The sequence below is a fragment of the Octopus bimaculoides genome, chromosome 20 (genome assembly GCF_046866305.1).
Source record: "Octopus bimaculoides isolate indiv1 chromosome 20, ASM4686630v1, whole genome shotgun sequence".
NCBI classification, from domain to species: Eukaryota; Metazoa; Mollusca; class Cephalopoda; order Octopoda; family Octopodidae; genus Octopus; species Octopus bimaculoides.
Window position 1 is genome coordinate 6069392 of NC_142947.1, and position 10000 is coordinate 6079391.

The 10000-nt window shown below is 38.1% G+C and overlaps 2 protein-coding genes across 3 annotated transcripts in view; one reads left to right on the forward strand and one right to left on the reverse strand.

Moving 5' to 3' along the window:
• LOC106878461 (heat shock 70 kDa protein 12A) overlaps nucleotides 1-10000 on the reverse strand; it is a 58438-nt gene that overhangs the window by 45256 nt on the left and 3182 nt on the right. The gene's annotated exons all lie outside the window — the stretch shown is intronic.
• The window catches only part of LOC106878462 (uncharacterized), a 25317-nt gene that overhangs the window by 2991 nt on the left and 12326 nt on the right, over nucleotides 1-10000 (forward strand). The window contains exon 1 of one of the 2 annotated variants that reach the window (XM_089337902.1): nucleotides 5580-6872. The exons of the other annotated variant lie outside the window; for it this stretch is intronic. The gene's annotated coding sequence lies outside the window, so the exon portion shown is untranslated. Of the gene's footprint in view, nucleotides 1-5579; nucleotides 6873-10000 lie in introns of those variants that run through there. 2 annotated transcript variants of the gene reach the window in all.

A 10000-nucleotide genomic window follows, 5' to 3' on the forward strand; every position in this document is an offset into this window, starting at 1 on the left:
CCTTCAGAGTTCCAGGTTCGCGTTCGTCGCTCAGCTGGGATCAAGAATTCTGGAATAGAATTGTGATGGTGGATGTAATACACGGTTTGACATGATTCAATTTGACCAACAAGCATTTGGATTGACTTGGTAACTTATTTTCAAAACATAAAACAGTGTTGTATTGGGCGGGTTGCGGGTGTATAAATTAATATATTTTATTATATAGTCCCGAAAAAACCTTGAGTGCAGAAGGGGAGTCATGCACGGAACGGCGAGAAATAGCTTAAGTTGGTGGGGATCGTAAAGAAATTCAGTAAAAGTATACACACATGCATATACATATATATATATATATATACGTATATATATACATGCATATACACATCACATGTATTTATGTACATATGATATGCGTTGATGCAGCAGAACCTGTACAAACAATGTCTTTCGCTTTGGCATCCAGCTGGGTGTCGAACCCTCCTGCAAGGATTTTTCAAGCTGTTCTGTTTTCTTTTCATGGAGCTACTTCTTCTTCTTCTTCTTCTTCTTCTTCTTCTTCTTCTTCTTCTTCTTCTTCTTCTTCTTCTTCTTCTTCTCTTCTTCTTCTTCTTCTTCTTCTTCTTCTTCTTCTTCTTCTTCTTCTTCTTCTTCTTCTTCTTCTTCTTCTTCTTCTTCTTCTTCTTCTTCTTCTTCTTCTTCTTCTTCTTCTTCTTCTTCTTCTTCTCCGTCTTCTTCCTCTCCGTCTTCTTCTTCTTCTTCTTCTTCTTCTCCGTCTTCTTCCTCTCTGTCTTCTTCTTCTTCTTCTTCTTGCTATACACTTAGTAGTTATAGTAGTAGCACTAGTAGTAGTAAAGTAGTCCTTTTCTCATTGCGTTGCTGCCTTTGTGTCGCCGTCTTCCTCTATTGTTGCCGGCAAAAGTAGTTTTGTCATTTCTCTCCCGCGGAGAGACGTGTGTGCGTGTGCGTGCGTGCGTGTGTGTGTGTGTGTGTGTGTGTGTGTGTGTGTGTGTGTGTGTGTGTGTGTGTAAAGCTTTAGGTTACTTCAAATATGTTTCTGACATATTTTAACTTCTAAAGGCAATTTTACGTCAGCTTACCGTGGAGAAAACCGTTTTCACTTGTGTAAACACACGATTGTCACATTAGTGGCCATCTCTATTGGATTCCTAGATGACCATGCTCTAATTAGAAATCCGTAGCTTTATGATAAATCTGTCGAACCTAATTGCTAACTTGCTCGCAGACCGCGTTCGTATTATCGCGAAACAGTGATATAAAATAAACGCCACAAGCATTTCAACTCATTTCGTTTACTTCTATCATTTTGCTTCGCGCTAATTGTTTCTCCGCGGTAAACTGCAGTAAAATTGCCTGGTGGTGGGCACCTGATGCTCTTTGTGCACAGGATCATACGCGACATCTTGGCAAGCAGGGAAATAGCTAAAGACTGGCGAAACGTCATGATACCTTTGTACAAAAGCCAATGACCACGTGACAGCTGGGAAAAATACTGTGGCATGGCTTTGTTGGCCCAGAAGAAACCGTTGCCGAGAAACTTCTGACAAGGCTAAATGTCCACATCACAGAGAGAATCTTACCAGAATCTCAGTGTGGCTTCAAACCAAACTAAGATGCAACAGTTAGGATATTCATGGCTAGACAAGTCCAGGAAAAGTGCTTTGAAGAAAGCCTTATCAAGTGTCTTTCGATCTAAGCAGTCAATTTACATTTGCCACCATAACTGGAGAGAATGCCTACCAACCACTGGAAAAAATGATGCCCCCCCCCCGACCACGCGGCTTTGGATTAGAAACTGCACATCCACCTGGGCTTGTAGCTGAAGTTTCCACACCACCAATGTACTAGCCAGATATGGTCATCACCGCTGAAGTAACAGTTAATTATGTTGACTCATACAGTGACACTGGTGGCGGCGAGAGCATCACACACACACACACACACACACACACACACACACACAGAATCTAACAAATTTCACATATTATAAATTGAAAATATTTGCACTGGAATCGAATTCGGAACCACTTGGTTGCCAGGAATCAAGCGCATGTATTATCCACATGATTACTTCTGTACTCATGGTTGGCGGACATTTGTATTATATAAAAGTTCTTCGCTCGTAATAAGGAGTTTCCATTGCGTTAATGAGTCTGGCGTCTCACCAAACTCTTCTTCCATCAATTAGAAGTATTATATGTAATGGCTTCAGTCCTCAAAGGAACAGCAACAGACCAGAGACAAATGTCACAACATTAGATATAAAGAGGAGGCAGACGATCAACCTTCCTAGCATTTACTCATTATTTCTGGTATCATTAATGGCATAAACTTGTTTCACGTGTACACACACCCACATACATATATCTGTATATTTATAATATGTACATATGTGTCTGTGTGTATATACATATTATATATATATATATATATATATATATATATATATATATATATATATATATATATATATATATATGTGTATGTATGTGGGTGTGTATGTACACGTGAAACAAGTTTATACTCGAACGTCTGCTTCCTCTTTATCTGATGATGTGACGTTTGTCTCCGGAGTGTTACTGTTCCTGATATATATATATATATATATATATATATATATATATATATATATATATATATATATATATATATACATATATGTATGTGTGTGTATGTGTGTGTGTGTGTGTGTGTGTTTAGGTTAAACCGACATTACACATCCGATCGACGGATGCGTTCAAAAGTCCAGTGGTTGACTGCACATCAGTAAACTGCAATCACATAAATGCGATCATTCCAATCTTATTATAAACATTTTTTGTAGTAACATAGTCTCCTCTATCTTAAACTTCCAAAAGTACACAGTTTAAAATTTCTTAATAAAATGCTAAAAACACCAACGCCAAATTCAACCCCAGTATTATCTACAAACATTCTTTCAACCTTATATACATAGAATGCCGTGACTTTAACATGACACATCTGTTTACATTATTGATTCTACATCTGACCGAATCATAAATAATAGCAAAATTCCAGTATCAAACTAAAATAAATCTCTTCACTATAATTGTCTGTCAGTCCACTCTCTACGGGGATAATCTATCCTCCGATCCATCTCTATTCCTTCTTGTTACAGCTACTTTCCTTATCTACCTACACCCACACCTAATTTTCATGATATTGATCCACCTACTCACCCTCTCAAAAAAAAAAAAAAAAATACCACCTGTCAAAGAAAATTATAAAGTAAATCAGAGTCCAACGAAGGTAAGCAAGCCGAAACTTTGAAGTTACTGTCAACATTTTCCTTGTAAAACAAACATGCACTCAACTTAGAAGTATTGAGTAAGTCTTGGGTTTAATATTGTTTTTGTATAGGACTTGACATGAACACACACACATGTGTTTGTATACATGTATACATACATATATATATATATATATGGGAGAATATACAAAAAATAACAACAGACGAGGACAGGTGGTGTAAATAACAAAAGTATATATTAGTATGACGCTCGGGAATACGGAAAGTCTTTGACGTTTCGAGCTACGCTCTTCAACAGAAAGAATACGGAGACAAGGAGAAAAACACGGAGAAAAAAAATTGAATAGTGTTCAGTCAACGGTATATATATATATATACACACATATATGTTGTGGTAGGCTGTTTCCTCTAACTAATCTATATCCATAACTATTGACTTTTAGCTATTATTGATTTTCTATCAGATACCTATAATCTATTGTCTGAAAGAAGTATAGAGAAATGAAGTAAGCGGTGCCAAACTTCACACGGCCTTGTCAATACCATTTTCGACAGAACAGTCGTGAAGAGACGCAGTCGGGAATGGAAACCCAATTGATGTTCATTTATTCTATCAACTTCAAACAGAAGTTGATAGAATAAAGTTATAATTCAAACAGTCACTGCTAAGTAATCGATGTCCATAGAGATATGGGAACGGCTTGATCGACATTTTGAGTCAGAACTACGCATACATGCATACATGCATACATACATACATACATACATACATACATACATACATACATATTTTATAAATCCCTAACAGGGACGAAAGCGCTAAATAGTTTTTATTCAAATCGTGTCTACCTACTTTTCCTTCAATTACACACACATACACACATATATATATATATGATATTATATATATGATATTATATATATATATATCCATTACATACAGTATCAAATACGTATATATAGCAACAGTTAACGATGGGCGCCTCTTAAAATAGTTGTTCAGGGAGTTTACCATCCACTCTAAGTGGTTATAAAGTGGATACCTCAGCAGTTGATACTTGATTTGAAAGACAGAAGTTTGCAAGTCTACTCTAATCAGCTGGAATCCAATGACAGAACGTTCTTTTTCCGATCTGGTGTCAGAGAATGAAACTTATTCCGTATTTTTAAGAGCCAGATATGGAGATTCAGTTCTTGGAATGGCGTCCTCGTCTCCGAGGTCAACGATCCACAGAGTTTGTCACTTTAATTGTTTTGCCTGGATGACAAGGATGTTACTCTCCTCGGTTTATACTTTTAACAGCCAGTGACACAAACTTATACATATGTTTCTGTCCATACAAATACACACTCCTACGTAATTAGCTGCGTATACACGTGTATGCAGAAATACATAAATATACACATATACATACACACAAACATACGCACACATTTAGACAAGCATAAACAGACATCGACCAATACACACTAATGTATGCACACAAATGCACAAAAACACACACTCACACATGAATATATATATATATACACTCACACGTACGCCTATACATAAAATATTGACGCACGTAGGCTTAGAGACACACACATGTGGACATGCACAAACATACATGCAGACACTAAAATTACTAACACAGAAAAACACAAAAATCAGTAACGCATGCTTGCGCGCGCGCGCACTCCCAGCTGCAGAGCGTCCGTGGCGTAGAAACGTGCTTTGAACTGCAACTGAGACGTCGGCGTTGAGACAAAGCGTCATTCTAGGCCGCTCGCGACTGACTGTGTGCCATGTTTAGCCAGGAGTACAAGAGCTGAGAGACACACATAGCCAGGATATAGCTGTGCTTATCAGTAATACACCGAACAATAATAATAATAATAATATAACACCGGTAAAAACAACAAACAACGACTCGAGGATAAGTTCTAAATAAATATTACAATTATTTGCAACGTATAAGGCGAGATTTAGTCTTTATTTTCAACATGTATATATGTGTGTGTACACAGGCACATGTGTGTGTGTATGTGTGCGTGGATGTGTGTATGTGTGTGTGTGTGTGTGTGTGCGTGGATGTGTGTGTGTGTGTGTGTGTATCTATGTATATGTATATGTCCCTTTCTTGTGTCACCTGGCTGTTGTCCCATTTTGTATTATATATATATATGTATATATATAAAAGATGGATTGATTGATAGCGTAACTAAATGCCCCGCAAATGCAACCGAACAGGGCTCCCTTTATATTGCTTGTATATGACGAAGCTTATCGCTCAGTTTAAATTTTTTTGTTTATCGCATCTGACGCGAATTCACGTCTGTTGGAGAGGCGGAGATGACAGTCTGGAGTTGACATTGTACAGAAAGAGAAGAGAGATAAAACAGATGGAGAGAAAGAGAAACGGAGAGAGAGAGAGAGAAAGAGAGAGAGAGAGAGAGAGAGAGATGGAGTGGGAGAGAGAGGGGGGAGAGAGAGAGGAGGAAGAAATCTGAGTGAGATGAAGAAAGTGAGTGATGGAGTAATGACGAAGTAACGTGCAGTTGAGGAGAAAAGAAAAGAGATGAGGAGGAGGAGGAGGAAGGAAAGGATGAGAAGAAGGAGGAAGGCTATAGTAGTAGTAGTAGTAATGTTTGGTCTGGGGGAGGAGGAGGAGGAGGAGGAGGAGGAGTAGGTTAGAGTAAAGAAAGCAAACAGAATGAAAAGTGGTGTCAGTAGCGGCGGAAAGGGCTTCGAGTCTCTCACAACGGACAGCTGAATGTAACGTTTCCAGCGCTACTGAAACGCTCATCGACCGGGACAATTACACACGCACACACGATCTCTGTATTTTTAGCGACGATGCTACCGGGCGACCACTTTACAGTTTCGGGCCCCGCCTTTTCCGACCCAAGTCTTTAATTGAAAATCCGCGGAAAAAAAAAGAAAGAAAGGCATACGTGTGTGTGGGGGTGTGGGAGTGTGCTTTTGTGTATGAGTGCGTGTGTGTAAATGTGAAAGAGCGCCAGTTTAATTTCATAGAACATTTTAGATCTTGTTTACTGTGTGTATAAATTATATGTCGATATATTTTAGCTCACTTCGCATTAACATACAACCAGAATTTCAAACAATGCATTCGTAGACCTTCACATATAGCAGTGCGTGCGTGTGTCTATACACACACACACACACACACACACACACACTCGCACAGACTACGTTTTACATACAGAGGCTGCGTGAGCCAAACGCAGACGTACATACGTTTCTCTATATATTCACATACATAGACACACGGTCTCCCGGTCGACCTTATTAAAAGGTGGGGGAAGAAGTCAATTTGCGATTTTTATTTTAAGGCAATCATAAGAAAAAATATACGGCGAAGATTTACTCATTTCGAAGTTGGGATATTTAATATGAAAACCTCTTCATAAATAGATAAAGAGACGCTTAAAAATCTCATTTGATTAATATTTCATCGATATATATGAGTGTGAATGGCATCAGTGCGGTTAGTGCGTTAAAATATTAAGGTGTCTCTTGGCAAATCGAAGCAGCTGATGATCAGGAGAGACTAGTCACCAGTGACACCTGTCGAGCATTCACAAGCTTTTCAAGGTAGGTAACTATTGTTGTTTTTTTTCCCTTCCTTTTTGTGGGGTTTTGCAATTACAAGAAGTATGGGTGGGCACCAGCAAATCGGAAACTTAAAAACAACAACAACAATTCCCACAACGATGATCTTATGATAATAATAATAATAATAATATCATTTATCGTTGTTGTTGTTGTTCTACAGTTCCATCCTCATCGAGAAGACCTATCTACAAAAAGGATCTTTAGTTAAGGGATGTGATCTGATGGACATTTGGTAGCTATTTCTAGCTGGCCGATGCTCCATCGTGGGCTCATGAAAAGACAATATTTACAACATCAATAACCACAATATCAAAACTGACAGTTTAAAAAATGGCTTGAATCACATGTCAATATTCGTGTGTGTGTGTGTGTGTGTGTGTGTGTGTGTGTGTGTGTGTTGTGTGTGTGTGTGTGTTGTGCGTGTATGTGTGTGTGTGTGTGTGTGTGTGTTGTGTCTGTGTACATTTGTGTATATTTATATGTATATATATATATACAGGTATATAATGTGTGTGTGAAAAGATGCCTAACGTAATGGCTAATGATTAATGATGTGGTCCCTAATTATTAGGATGTGGGTTCGATTCCCGAAGCGATCAGGGCTCTTGTCCTAAAACATTTTCCCCAGCTGAATGCGACGGGTACGGACGGAAAGTGGCGGTTGACCGTCAGATTAACCCTTCCAGGGACTGTTGTCCCGTGTGCAGGGTTTTCTTGGGCTTCCTGTCGCTTAAACACCATGGAAACCACAATAAGTTCCGGTCTCATGGGTTTATAGGGTCGGGAGTTAGACTTTGAATGTGTGTATATGTGTGCGTGTACGTAGATATACGTGTGTGTGTGTGTGTATGTGTGTGTGTGTGTGTGTGTGTGTGTGTGTGTGTGTGTGTGTGTGTAGGGCGGCGAGTTGGTAGAAACGTTAGCACGCCGGGCGAAATGCTTAGCGGTATTTCGTCTGCCGCTATGTTCTGAGTTCAAATTCCGCCGAGGGCGACTTTGCCTTTCATCCTTTCGGGGTCGATTAAATAAGTACCAGTTACGCACTGGAGTCGATGCAATCGACTTAATCCTTTTGTCTGTCCTTGTTTGTCCCCTCTGTGTTTAGCCCCCTGTGGGCAATATATATATATATATATATATATATATATATATATATATATATATATATATATATATATATATATATATATATATATATATATATGCCTGTATGTATGTATGTATGTATTGGTAAAGAAATGCAGGTATATGTTCCTGGATGTGTGATTATATACGTAGTTAGAAAAATCTATACAGAAATGGCAGCAAATGTGTGAGATTGAGTTTGACGTAGGTCGGTAGGTAGGTTGGTAGGTAGGTTGGTAGGTAGGTAAGTGTCTGTACATGTGTGCGTATAACATGGTTGTTATTCGACTCCAGGTCAACCATGGTCAGCAGATTTATTGTCACGGAGCGCTTATATTAGTCCTGTGGCATTGATGCTGACCAACACTAAAAAAAGCAACAATCACTAAGAACAACAAATTCGAATTGATACAAAGTGGTGAGTCTTGTGTAAAAACCTTCTTGCCCCGCCATACACACACACACACACATGCTTACATACGTGTGTGTGTGTGAATGTATACATACATATCTATTACATATTATATATCATATAATATATATGTATATATCATATATTTTATATCATATATATATGTGTGTGTGAGTGTTTGTGTTTTACATATATATCTTATATATTTTATATATGTGTGTGTTTATGTCTGTGTATGTATTACATGCATACACGCTGCATATATGCTAGACTATATTTTATACATCTTTCATATGACATTGCATACATGTATGCATACATGTATGTATGCATGCAAGCATAATACCTCTCCATGGTTAGACATAATGCACACGTCTCACCACATATGCAAGTATATTGTCTACATGAATAAACATCATATGTGCGTACCTATACATGCCTTGGGGATTTCGTATATACGAATGGCTGTTCTCACATGTATACATACAACAATATTTTACCGGCAACAAAACACTCATTGGCATAAGAATATACACACACTCACACAGACAGTATATAGTACACACATTCTATAGACATTCGTTATAAATACCACATTCGTTATACAGCATCAATGATATGTATATATATATATATATATATATATATATATATATATATACATGCAGAATTGCATGCATACATTGATGCATATATATATATATGCATACAAATACATACAGGTATATAGATATACAAGCATGCATCATGTATGTTACGTTATATAGCATACAACATACATACTTTATAGTATAGCTATCTATGTATTTATGTATGCATGTATATTTGTATTAGGTCGTACGACCCTATAACCGCATACATATACAAATGCATACACACACACACAATTTTGATACTCATTAAAATCTATACATTAACTTTTTTATTCAATGAATATTCGCTGGTTTTCGTAATACATGCATACATAGGTACATACATACAGACATACGTGTACGTATCTTTCTATGTATGAGAGTGTATGTATGTATGCATGTATGTATGTATGTATGTATGTATGTGAGTGTATGCATGTATATGTACGCACCACACCCACCATGGTCAGAGACCCATTGTATGTCCGTATTTCCGTGAAACAAATCACCATCCAACATACATTACTCGACATCACACATGACACACACAACGGGGCTGTGGAACCGGCTGCTACCGCGCTACCTTGCTACTACCATTCTCCTCATCCTCCTCCTGCAACTATTACAACTGCTACTTCGGTAGATATGCGTTGTCCAACACAGATCCCCACCGCCACCGCCACCGCCACAACCATAACCACCACCATCATCCTCATCATCATCCTCATCATCCTCATCATCCTCATCATCATCACCATCGTCTTCATCATTATCATCATCATCATTAACAACAACACTAACAACTACCGCTGCTACACGAACTTCCTCTCTCTGTCTTCTTCACTCATCCATCATCATTTCGTTTCATCACATTTAAACACTTCAGTAATCTTATCGCATCTCTCTCTCTCTCTCTCTCTCTCTCTCTCTCTTTCTCT